General features: G+C 43.7%; 1 long non-coding RNA gene across 1 annotated transcript in view; it reads right to left on the bottom strand.

Annotated features, from left to right (window-relative positions):
• Positions 1–11074, bottom strand: part of LOC120723419 — a 20839-nt gene extending 9765 nt beyond the window's left edge. The window contains exons 1-2 of the long non-coding RNA XR_005693739.1: positions 11061–11074; positions 3600–3602 (exon numbers count right to left, since the gene is read on the bottom strand). This is a non-coding gene — a long non-coding RNA (uncharacterized LOC120723419). The remainder of the gene's footprint in view (positions 1–3599; positions 3603–11060) is intronic.
• Positions 11075–12949: the final 1875 nt, after the last annotated feature.

Here is a 12949-nt window from a genome sequence, read left to right as displayed (position 1 = left end):
CCGACGCAGTACGTGAAAGTATCCGACCCATAACATTGGCACTACACCTAGGATTGTTTGGAGCCCAGAACATTCCCCTAGAGAGTTTATGGAGCATGCAAAAGAACAGTGGATTCTTCAAACTGGAGAACATCCTGGGCGTGAAGGAGAACCAAGGGCGTGGTTCCGATCTGCAGTGTTAGCAGGTCTCCCAGAACGAGTAAGAACAGATTTACAAAAGAATCCTGACTTTGCGGTGGCGGATTCAGCAAAATGGGAGAGGCACATTATACATCGACTTGAGCTGGAGAACGACGAGGTGAACAAGAAAAAGCAGGAGCTGGAGGAGGCGCAAGGGCAGTTAGTGAAATTGAAATTGGCTGAGGCGAGAGAAAAACTAAACGAAAAGAAAAAGGAAAACAAAGATGGACCTAAGAAGATGCTGGTGGCGCAGCCACGGGGCGATCCGGGGCCTGATTGGCCAGATTTGAATCCAGTTCTGTACCCTGATGACCGATGGCCCGTCAATGGATTCCCAAGGCAAGAAAGACCCGCGGGGAATTGGGGGACTACTAGGTCGTTGAGGGGACGTGGTGGATCCCAAAGGGGAGGTGGACCAAGGGGCCGTGGTCTGGGGGGACCTATGCTGGACCCAAATGTATGCCGAAGGTGTGGAGGACGAGGACATTGGGCTCGTAATTGTCCTACACCACGAGAGCTAGAACCTGGTTATCCATCATCACCCCAGGCACAGGGAACTTTTCGAGGCAGAGTGGTCCAGACAAGGGGACATCAAGCTCCAAACCCAGGCATGGCGCCAGCGGCTCAGTATCCCTTGGGCTACTGGGGCGGAGAAGAGGAGCTGTACTGACGGGACCCACAGAGACCAGACAACATGGGATGGGCAGATCCATGTTGTATGAGTGTTGGGGAGATGAAATGACCTTCCTTGTGGACACTCTCTCCTATTCAACACTGACAAAAACCAACAGTGCCACACTTTCCAACCATGTGGTCAGTGTTGTGGGGTTCTCTGGGGTTCCAATGACGCTGCCAACAACCAATCCAGCCCTGACGGTGCTGGGAAAACAGACATTGAAGCACAGCTATGTGGTGTCTCCCCATGTGCCTGTGAACTTGATGGGCAGGGATCTGCTCATTAAATTGGGGGCCACTATCATGTGTTCAGCTGATGGACTAACAGTAACACTTCCAGGAGGAAAAGAGTTTCCGTGCCTGGGGACATTTTCAAAGAACCAGTACTTGCTGAAAGACTGTGAACAAACGACCGCTGACATCTATTGGGGTCGTCTGGTGGAAGAAGGCATACTAAGACAATATCAGTTGTGGAAACCTTGGATTATGGCCTTGGCAGTCTTCTCTCTCCCCAGGGATCCGTTCCATGTTACCCTCTATTATGATAGAAATGATGATGAAATTTACAGGGACCTGTTCCAGTCTGACCTTGAAGGCCAGACTTGGAATGTGTGTTCTCAAAACATCTATGTCGGTCCGGAGGGCGTCACTGCAGCAGTAAAATTAACCGACGAGCAATGGCCTTGGTTCAAAATGGGACCTGATTCAGTGCCCCACATAACATTGGCGGTCCATGAGAGTCATCAGGCGAAGACGGAACAATGGTCAAGAGAGCCCTCGAGGAACCTGGCTGGAGCCTACTCAGATCCCGCGTTTGGTACTCGCCAAAATGCAAAATTTCGTATCACTTGTCAATCAGAGGACAAAGTGATGTTGGAGCATGACAAAATCTCAAGAATCCATGGGAGAGAAAGAATAGATCATGCGGATGCAGTTGCCGCACTGCGACTTTCCTGACACCTTGTGGTCAGCAGGGCCTACGGTTGGGCCAGGCAACGTGTCCCTGTTTTTTCCAGCTGAAGTCTGAAACGCCAATTTGGAAACCACATTATGGCAAAAGAGAGAAGCTGGGAGGGAATTGCAGAAACCATTGAGGGGCTATGAAAGTGAGGGTGCCTGAGCCCTCTCATCCTACTGGAACACTCCTATTTTGCCAGTAGGAGACACGGGACAGGAAAGTACAGAATGGCACATGACTTAAGAGCCATCAATGCCATTTTACGTACTGACACGGTGCCAGTCCCAAATCCATCACAGCATTGACGGCTTCACCAGAACAGAAGTGGTTTACATGTATTGATCTAGCAAATGCATTTTTCTGTCTCCCATTGCATGAGTCTCTGAGGGACATTTTTTCATTCACATATAGGGGGCAACAGTACAGATACACACCGTTGCCACAAGGGTTTGCACTCTCCCCTGGCATTTTCAACCAAGTGTTGAAAGAAGCTCTATCACCATGCCATCTCCCAGAGGGGTGTTCACTAGTGCATTGTTGATGATTTGCTCATTGCGGCTCCGTCTGCTTCGGCATGTACGCGCGCTTCACTTACCATACTGAAGAGAGACTCGCTGGTGCGGTTTCCAGGTCAGTAAAAAAAGTTGCAGTTGGTCCGACCAGAAGTAACATTTCTGGCCGTGTCATTGCCTCACAAATCAGTGGGTTTGCTAAACACTCATCGTGATCGAGAAGGGGGTGAAGGCGAATGTTGTGGAGAATGTGCAGTCCGAGGGATGGCAGACGGGAGGGAGGCATAGCTGATCCTAATAAACGGGGAAGCAAAACTTGATACATTGACATAGGACACAGACTTTCAAAGTAAAAAAGGAAACATAACAGACATGGACTTGACTAGGGGATAAAGCTGATAAGTGGGACAAAAACTAGGGCTGGGTATCATCACGGATTTCTAGAATCAATTCGATTCCGATTCACAATGTCCCAAATCGATTGATTCGATTCAGTTAAATTTTTTGCCTCAGACAGTCAGAAATATTAAAATTCTGATCACGATCATTTTCCTGGCCTGGGATTTTATAGCAGATGACCTTAAAAATATTCTGCAGTAGATCAAAAACGAAAGAAAACAATTAATCAACATATAAACATGATGCTGCTGAAGTGAAATAGAGCAAAGTTACTGAGGTGTTATTAGAGACAAAACCAAGCATTATGCAATTTTGCACAATTTTTAAAAAGTTTACATTTGTTCAGTAGCTGATTGAACAGCAAAAATTAGGCTCTCTTTTCGGAAGTAAGTAAAAGCGAAAAAAAACCAGCGTCTGACAGCGTTGTAAACAATGGTAGACTTGTGCGTAATAAGCAAGTAAATAATGCAGAAAACTGAGATTTCTAGACAAGAAACTGTTTTTGAAGTACAGAGAGAGAGAGAGAGAGAGAGAGAGAGAGATAGCTCTGCATGAAGTGTGATTTTTATTGTGGTGAAAGCAAATCAGCAAAATTAAGATGAAAATTTATGAATGAATGTTTATGTGAAGGGAAATGTGAAGCTTATTTTGGATCTTCTTTTGCTGCTGGTTCATTCATATTGTTTAGAGAGATACAACCTGCAGCTTCAGAATCTATCGCAAAAAGGGCGTAAACATAAAGCGCTGACCCACTGAAACATCAGAATCAGTGAACTGTCGGCTTTCAGCCCCGAGCGCGTCCGTGTTGTCAGGTGAGAAAGGCGACATCTCACTGATTCTGATCTGTCGGGTGCATGTGTGCAGAATCCACGTACCTGCTCTAAGTCACTGTTTTAGCTGTGAATTAGATTCAAAATCGATTCAGGATTTTAATAAATCAATACAACATTATCTAAGCTAGAATCTATTTTAATCGATAAATCGATAATCAAAATCCACCCCTAACAGCAATCATGGAAGACAGAAAAAGACATCTAAGTGGTTGATGATTGAGCATGTGTCTGACAAACGAATTTCCCTTGAGATAAATTAAGTTCTTAATTAATGACTAACCTCATATTGTGGATGGATTTTTCTCAGTTGTTCTCCTGACTGAAGTTTGGTCCATTTACAGCATCCTGCCATGCGATTGCATTTGTTCCTTACCACCGGGAACTGTCATGTTAACTTTTATCGAGTGGAAAAAAAAGATGGATGCCTGGATGTTAACGTAATTATTACACCTGGTAGAGCAGCAACGCTGATCATTTTATTAAAGATTAAAGAATTTAGACAATTTTTGTGATTCCACAGTAATCGTTTGACTTGGACCTGCAGCATAGTTTGGGTCCAGCCTTAAAGACTGGATTCTGTTGTTATTATTTAATTTAATAATACATTCCAAGAACTGTTACCCTAGACAATGATTGCAAAACTAGATCGTCTGATTGGCTGACCTGTCTTGTCATTAACTAGGGTGGGAGGAGCAATGATGTCAGAGTGTGATGAGAGTACAGCAAACTGGCAACGATTTGTTTTAAGGTAAGTCTATACAAGTCCCTATTTTTTCATTTTTTATCACCCCAATCCCTCGTCCTCCCAATTATGTAATAAAAATAGCTAAACTTCCATAATTTTCATCTTTGTCCCTAGACACTCCAGTATTATAATATAAATGACTAATGCTTTGAACATTGTGCTTATGTACCCGGTATGACTAAGAAACATGCCACTCTATGTGCACCAAACATCTGAACTTAACTTAATGTATTTGTTTATATTTTATGTATTTGATTATATTTTATGTGTTTTTAAAAATAATTTCAACACGGGGCTCAATTGGATTCATTTTTATAGGTGGTTCAGTCAGTAGTAAAATTCTCTGATCCTGATTAATATTATATTTTATTATTACTGCTAATAATAATAATAGTAATAGATAACACCTTTGTTTATGTGGACATTTGTACAGCACTTTATTTAATAGCACAGAATCAAAGTTTATTGATTTCATTTACAAGGTATAATTTCAAATTAAAAGATTCCTAATGGTAGCTGTGCAAATCTTATTGTATTAGTTACACATAAAATTCCTAATGGCTATTCCTATTTTCCAAGATCCATCATCCTATAAAAGACAGCAGAATTCATTTGTCTAAATGCCTGAACAATCATTGAGCACAACAGCCAACTTTGGAGGAGTGGCGGTGGAAACAGGCTTGAATTAGGAGTCCTTGTTGTTACCTTTTAGCAGAAGTTGGAGAAGATGGAGAAGAGGGGTTTATTTGAATGCTGGTTCAATCAGAATTCCATCAATCCAAATGAATAACTCTTTCATTTTATTCATCATATTCCCTAAATCTTCCAGTTATACAATACAAATGATTGATGCTTTCATTTTTCATCCCAATCCCTTGATCTTTCAATACAGAACTACATTACATGAACCACATTTAATCTGACTGTTCATTTTTGCATGTAATGTTTTACAACAGAGCACCACATGCCCTAAACCAGGTGGCTTCTTCACAGGAGCAAGACAATGGAAAAAGAGGAGAATACTTCGGATCCCAGGGGTCCCAGTGTATGTCTTGCATGTGAGAGGAAGATGGCGTTTTGAAATATTGGATACAGTAAACAATGCACTGGAGTTACTGGAACAAGATGGAATTAGTGAGACTCCAGTTCTTCAGGAGTCTCAGTCTCAGAGCAATGATGTGCCAGCCACTGTAAGTTCCTGTAGTAACACAAAAAGTCATTAACAGTTGAAAAGTCTTTTCTTTAACTGTTAGTGTTAATCACCTACCTTGTCTCCACATCGCATTGATCAGATGGAGATGCCTATCCCCTTGGTCTTTCACTGACATCAGTACCATCAGATTTTTTTTATTAAATTGTTACATACCTTTAGATGTTCAATAGCCAGATAGGAAATTAGCCACACTCTAAGTATAAGTATAAATTATAAATTATAAAAAACTATGCTATGTTCCTGCAATTGTTACTTTCTTTCTTAACCTCCTATGACCTGAACTCTTCCATGGCATGCATTTTTATTTTCTCTTTGATATTTGGGCTGATTGGGACCTGATGAATGTAAAAACAAAGACTTGCCAGATTTTTGTTTCTAAGAAAAATGAGAGCCACATATGAGGATATCCATTTAAAATTTTGATAGAACAGTAGCAGTATAATGTCCTCGTAAGTGGATATCAGGCCCTTGTAGAGCAAAATTGAGTATTTTGGTCTAAATAACCCAAAATGTGATGTCCACATATTTGGACGCCAGGACCTAGGAGGTTAAGATTGATGCAGCTGTTAAAGAGCCTCAGTCCAGCAATTATGATGTGCCCACCAATGTAAGTTATACAGAAACACGGCTATGAAGAAATGAAATATCAGATGAAAGTTACTGCAACAAATACTAAGAATCTCCTCTCTTCATTTGTCTTTGCAGGCAGACGGTGTTGCTGATGGGAAAGGAAAATGACTGCCAATAAAGACACACAAACATAGCTACACACACACAAGCATGCATGCACCTGCACACATATGTTCATATACAACAATGTTCAGATAAAGTTCAATAAAGTTCTTGTTGTTCAACTGCAAAATCCTGTGTTTTCTTTCTCACACTGATGGATGATGGGAAAAGTCAACACTCATGCTAGTTTATTCAAGTTTATTCATTACTTTGAAAAGGTGTAATTCCAGATTAAAGTTATAGTGGAGCGATCATGGCTCAAGAATTGGCAGCTCATCTTGTAATCGGAAGGTTGCCGGTTCGAGCCCCGGCTCAGACTGTCTCGGTCGTTGTGTCCTGGGGCAAGAATATAGAAAAGATATAGATGTTAGATATATAGATTAGAAACAATATAATGCAAGGATTTGCAGCTGAATCATAACGGAAGGAGCAGCATTGTAATGTACTCCTTCTTATATAATATTATTTTAGACCTACTGACTACTCGAAGGACTTGAAATGCAAACTAAGAGTGTGAACAGACTACTCCAACACACCCACTCTGATGCTGCTATTGATCACCTATGTGCAATATCTCAGTCTTTCCATGTTCCGTACAATATTTTTGGCTCATGTGCAATATTTTGGTCTTATTGGAATCACCATCCCCACCTCAAATGACCCTCCTCCCTTATTTTATTTATTAGATTTTGCCCTTGTATACAGCCCCACAATGTTTCTTTTTTAATGTTTCCTACGCATGCACCATGTATATTACCTATATCCCATGTATATAGTTCACTCACACATATACGTATACATATATATTTATTTTTATTAATTTTTTCCCCTCAGGGAAGGCGCGACCTCTCACACCGAACGCAGCTTGGTTAACACCTTGGAGACGCTTACAGCTGCCGTGAAGACTCGAAATAACACCATTGAGCGTATGATGGGATACATCAGAGAGGGGCCTGCTCAAAATGACACCCTTGAGCGAAAGTTGGATCACATCGCAGAACGGATCACTGCAGTTGTGGGGTCTCAGAATCAAAAGAATGACAACACCACGGAACAGAAGTTTGATACCATCATGGGGAGGCTCGCGGCTCTCCAACGGGAGATCGAGAGACCAGTGTCAGAGTGCTAAATTCGGAGCTGCTCGCATAAAGGAGAAATCAACAATATTCAACATATGGACACCACGGCGCCAGCTGCTCAGGCCCAAGGCTGGAGCCCACCAAAACAACTCCCTGATAACGACTGTGTGATGACTATTCTTCCCATCCCATGCAAGGCCACCTGGGTTGGCTGGCAGACTGTTTACTTAGCCTGATAGGGCGAAGGACACTGTCTCCGCTGAACTCTGGACACGCACACACATACACTTACACTGATAAGCACGCACTCATCCCCTTCATTCCAAACGCCTTCGATGCTTGTTTCCTGTGGGGGAAGACGGCGGGTCTGCGTGCCGCGCTGAAATGGTAGCACTGTGCAGGACGACTGCTGTGGTCCTTCAGATTACCCCCCACCCCCCTATCCAACCCCTGTTGCTTGTCACGTGCTCTAATGTTCTGATGTGGACATTTATGTGCTCTCTGTGCAGAGGAGTTTTTTTTGTTTCCTGTTCTCATGCTGTCCTCCCATAGGTGCCCAGCATGAGAAGAGGTCTCTTTTTTTTCCTCTTGTACTTTTCCCATTGTTGTGTACTTTTTCAGTGTTTTCTCTGTAACGCTGCCGATCTCTGACTGTATTCCCATGTGATGCCTTTGTTGTGTGTGTAAGTCGGGGGGGGGTCCTATTCCTCTGCGGGGCAACCTGCATATGGCCAATAAAGCATAAAGCATTCATTCATTCATTCATTGTATATTGTTTTCCCTTCTTTCATTTTGTACCTTGTGGTCCAGGTACCCAATTTTGCTGTGAAAGTAACGGCACAATGACCATAAACACTCTCTAAGTCTAAGAAATTAAAAATCCCATTTTAACTGTAAATTAAAATCCTTATTTAAAATAAGTTTATTAATTTCTTTGACAAGGTGTAATTCCGAATTAAAATTATACTAAACTAGTAAGATTCACAAAACAGATTAAGTTATTTAACATAATTAGAGAAAAGACTCCAAGTGAATCGTCTTCAATTCCAAGTACTAATTCCTTGTAATATAGGCAAAATTAATCATGTGATTGGCGTAAAGGTCTGTGTAGTCATGAGTTTGGGAGGGGGGGGTCAGTGATGTCAGAGTGTGGTAAGAGTACAGCAGACTGGAAAAGATTTGTTTCAAGGTAAGTCCAGTCAAAATCACTAATGCTTTTTTATGATAATAATAGTAATAATAATGGATTGCATTTATATAGTGCTTTTCATGAACCTCAAAGCACTTTAGAATTCCACTATTCATTCACTCTCTGTCATGGTCCTGGGTCGAGCGACCCAGTGTTTGAGTTTTATGTATCTTTTGTATTCTTTTGTGCCCTAGTTTAGCTCATCTAGTTTATTTTGAGATTGCTGTTTAGTCCTTTGTTCCTTAGTTGTTTATGTCATCTCCCCCTGTACTAAGTCTCCCTGGTTCATGCGTCATGTCTGCGTGGTTATGTTTAGTTCATGTCATGTCTCCATGTTTCCTGTTTTACTTTGAAAGTCTGTATTCAATGTCAGTGTATTCAGTTTCACTTCTCCTGTCCTGTCGTTAGGTTCATGTGTGTCAGCTGTGCTCCCATGTGTGGCCACTTCCCCTGATCATCCCTCATGTGTATTTAGTCTCTGTGTTTCATACAGTCTGTGTTGTGTCGTCTGTGTTCCCACCCTCCATGTCCTCACGGCCAATCTGTACAATCATTGTCATGGTTTTTTGAGTCTCCTTAGTTTATCAGTATCTGTTTCCCAGTTTAGTTTAGGTTCAGTTTAGTCACGGTGTTTCTGCTTTGTGTTGAGACCTGTCATCAGCCACAATAAAGGCTCGCTTTCAGTTTAGGTTTACTCCAGTCTACTCTCTTGTGTTCGCACCTGGGTCCACCACACACACCACCGCACGGTCTGTCCCCTCAGATCGTGACAGTACGACGCGACCATGCCGGACCCAGCGACACAAGAGCAGGAGATCATTCGAACAGTGTAGTCGCTATGCGGCAAGTGGCTGCAGTGTTCCAGAGAGGAGGAACGGGAAGAGTTAGTCCGCCAAGTAGGGGTATGCGTGTCCGTATTCCCCTGGTTATGGGAGGCGCTGCATCCCCTCATCATTGACTTTCTCGTCTCCACTCTCCAATTCCGCCTGCAACAGCAGCTGTCCTGTGTGCGTGAGCCCTCGCCAGAGCCATGCTGTAGCTCCATTTCCCCGCTTCCTCGTGAGCCAGAAGCAGTCAGAGTCGGTACGGTGAGGCTCACCGCCGACACACCCTCGGCTCACGCTCCATTGTCTTCCGCATCCTCGCCACCGCCTGAGTGCACTACGCAGCTCAAGGAGATCCCAGCTGCTATTGACTTCGGTGAGGAGGAGCGGCAGCAGGTATTACGGGCGTATTGCGAGGACGAGCTCCGTTGGAAGCCCTGGCTCATCCCCGAGGAGGAGCTCTCGCCAACCGGCCCGCCTCGCACCTGCCGCCCACCCTCGCTGCCTCAATCGGACTACTCGTCTCCTGCTGCCTTTCTAGCACGGATGTGGTTGGAGGACGAGGAGCCGGTCGCCATGGAAAGTCAAGTTTTGTCCACAGCCGCTTCAAAGAGGAAGCGGCGTTCACGCCGCCGTCGCGCACTGCTACGTCCTGTCTCGCCCTCCACGGAGCATCACGAGGATGCTGTGGGGGTCCTGGATGTCGATCTCGAGGAGCTCTCGGGGGTCCCCGGAGCTGCCAGGGACTTCTACCCCTCACCCATAGCTGGAATGGCCACCGGGCATACCGGGCATTTGCCCGGTGGGCCGCTGGCGATTTTTTGTTTTTATGGGCCGATGGATTTTCTTTTTTTTTTTAGGAAGGGTATATATAATGAGGTGTCGGATTGGCCAATTGGTCATGATCGACTCTGGGCTGGACCAATTACAGCCGAGGAGGCCGGATGCACCCTCCCCCTTGTTTATCAATCAAGTGATTTTCGCGCATTGCATGCCGGGAACTAGTGGCAAAACAATCCAAGTACCGCATCAAATGCAAGCATTTGCAGCACCGCAAAACATTCATTCTCCGGTTCCAATACCTTCTTGTTTTTTCTTTGCCGCACAAAAAAGGAATGTACAAAACAAAAGGAGAACAATGCCGGTCCGTACAGACTTGATGAAAAGACAAAGAAAAGATACGAGGAAAAAATCAAAGGAGTGAAAGGGTCAGACCCTTACGAGCACACAGAGTGGGCAAAAGACGTCAGTGTGCTGCCCACTTTCACCACGCTCAGATTTATAATTACACGGTTCTTGGAGTGAGTGCATACACTCATGAAGTTTAGTAACTTCGGGTCACTGCAACAAGCCCAGGTACAGTTTACCGACGGATGGGTAGAGGACCTTGAAATGCACCGTGTAGAACGAAAGACCATCGTACGAACAAAGGTAAGTTTACCAGTCTCACAAATCGTCTTCATAAATACACATTCGTTAACTGTTTATTAATATAACCTTTGAGCTCAACGGCAATTAATTAGTAGTGGAAATAATTTCTGGTAGCATCACAGAAATGTAGCAGTGACAATAATATTGTATGCTGTAATCGTACTGGACAATTAGTGATACAAAACAACTGTTTTCTCCTGTGAATAAAAGTATATGTTTTTGTCAATGTACCATGCTAATAACAGAAGCGAAACGCAATATTGTGTCAGGACAATTCACTATTTATGAACAATAAACAAAGGAGCATAGCGCGACCATTTCTGTTCAGCGCCAGACTTGCTTGTAACCTATATCACCAATTATGTTATGAAAAATGACGTATTAACTACAACAAAACTCTGACCTTTGTGGGAATGCTTGGAGCAGACTAACATGTGAGCTGGAGTGTTCTGAGACGTTATATTTGGTATATCCAGACCATCCGTCGGCTCTTACTTCGGAAACATGGCTTAAAAAATTTCTCTTCAACGACGTAATCCGATAAAAAAAAAAAAGATCTCTTTACCCGTCGGCTTCCGTTGCTGTCATGCGACCGGCTATTGCAGTTAATAATACAGCAGCTTCTTGCCATTTTTTTGGGTTTCTTTTTATCGCTGTGTAACTGAGTTCAATTGAAAGCCTGCGTGCGCTAGTACCTCTTGCCACAAGTTCCCAGAATCCTTTGCGGTTTACCCCGAATGACGTCACATTTTCAATCTTTATCCTGGTGGGCCGGTCTCTAGTCAAAATACCCGGGCCGATTTTTTGTCCCAGTCCAGCCCTGCCCTCACCCCGCCCGCTTCCATGGATAGAAAGAAGCGGTACTCTCGCCGCCGGCACACTGAGCCTCAGCCTAAGGAGGTCCCTCAGTTAATGCCATCTGAGGCTTTAACTTCCATCAGCCATCCAGTGGTGAGTACCACTGACTCAGTTTCTGACGTTGTATCTAGCCCCATAGCCAAAGACCTCAAATCAAAGGAGAGTGTTTCAGGGGCTGCTGTGAATAAAATTTTCTTGTCTGACTGTGACCTGGCTGATTCGGCAGGTTACAGCATCCATGAACCGGTTAACAATCATAACAGCAATAAATATGACTGTGTCCTCGGTGTCATGACTTCTGAACCTGAATGTAGTACTGATGCAAACAATAAGTGTCTTGTTCTAGAGTTGTTTAACCCTGGTACAGCAAGCTTTGAGCCGACAATGTCTGAATCTGGTACTACGATCAACAGTTCTAATGTTGCCGTTGATGAAAATGTGTCTGTATCCGCCGACACTAACCTAGCACCCAGCTCTTCAGGGGTTTTTAGCGCAGTACAGGACGGATTGTCTGTAAAGTGCAACACTGTGATAACTAACCCACCATTATTTGCAGCCACCAACCGTTGTACTTCTGTACTGTGTCTTCCTACCAAATCAAAGGGTTTTTCTGAGTTAACTAGTGATGAGGACGTTAAGTCTCACACAGTGAACCTGCAGTCGGTGGGTTTTTCTGAAATAATGAAAGATGCTGGGAGTAAAGGTTTAGACTCAAAGTATTCTGTATCATATGAATTTCAATTTAATGTGTTGAAATCATCAGCGAGCAGTCCTAGGTGTGTGTGTGTGTGTGTGAGATCAAGAATTAAATCCTGTTACCTCAGACAATTTAACACTTACCAAGCCACCTCATGCCAGGTTTGAAACTTTGCTTAAACCATTTTCTAAGTCTGAAGAGAGACTGTCTAGCTTTCCTCAAGGAGCAACTAAAGACTGTTTGAACTGTGCTGAAGTCTCTGAAGAGTTAAGATCTAATTTTGTTGTTACCCCTCTGCTAGCACCCCTTGAATTGCATGTTCAGGACTCTGGGTGCACTTCCAAGGCGGCTGTGACACTGCTCGACCTTATACCCGCATCTGATTCCCAGGTGGGGGCAGCAGCTGTCCAGTCAGCACCCGTCCTAGTTTTGTCCCAGACTCCTCTTATAACGGAGGTGAGTGACTGTGCTTTTTCATCTCATGAGCCTGATATAGTGGAGTGCCCTTTTGTGGGCCCAGCTACGAAGAAACTGGTGCCAAAGACTGCTCTACCATTAATCATGATTTAATAGACATCCATGCTGTGGCCGACCTAACTCTGGTTAAGACTGAGGGCCAGTCAG

Source organism: Simochromis diagramma, unplaced genomic scaffold (assembly GCF_900408965.1).
Source record: "Simochromis diagramma unplaced genomic scaffold, fSimDia1.1 OVJJ01000165.1, whole genome shotgun sequence".
Classification (NCBI taxonomy): domain Eukaryota; kingdom Metazoa; phylum Chordata; class Actinopteri; order Cichliformes; family Cichlidae; genus Simochromis; species Simochromis diagramma.
Note: the sequence above shows the minus strand (reverse complement) of the source record. Positions and strands in the feature narration are given on the sequence as shown.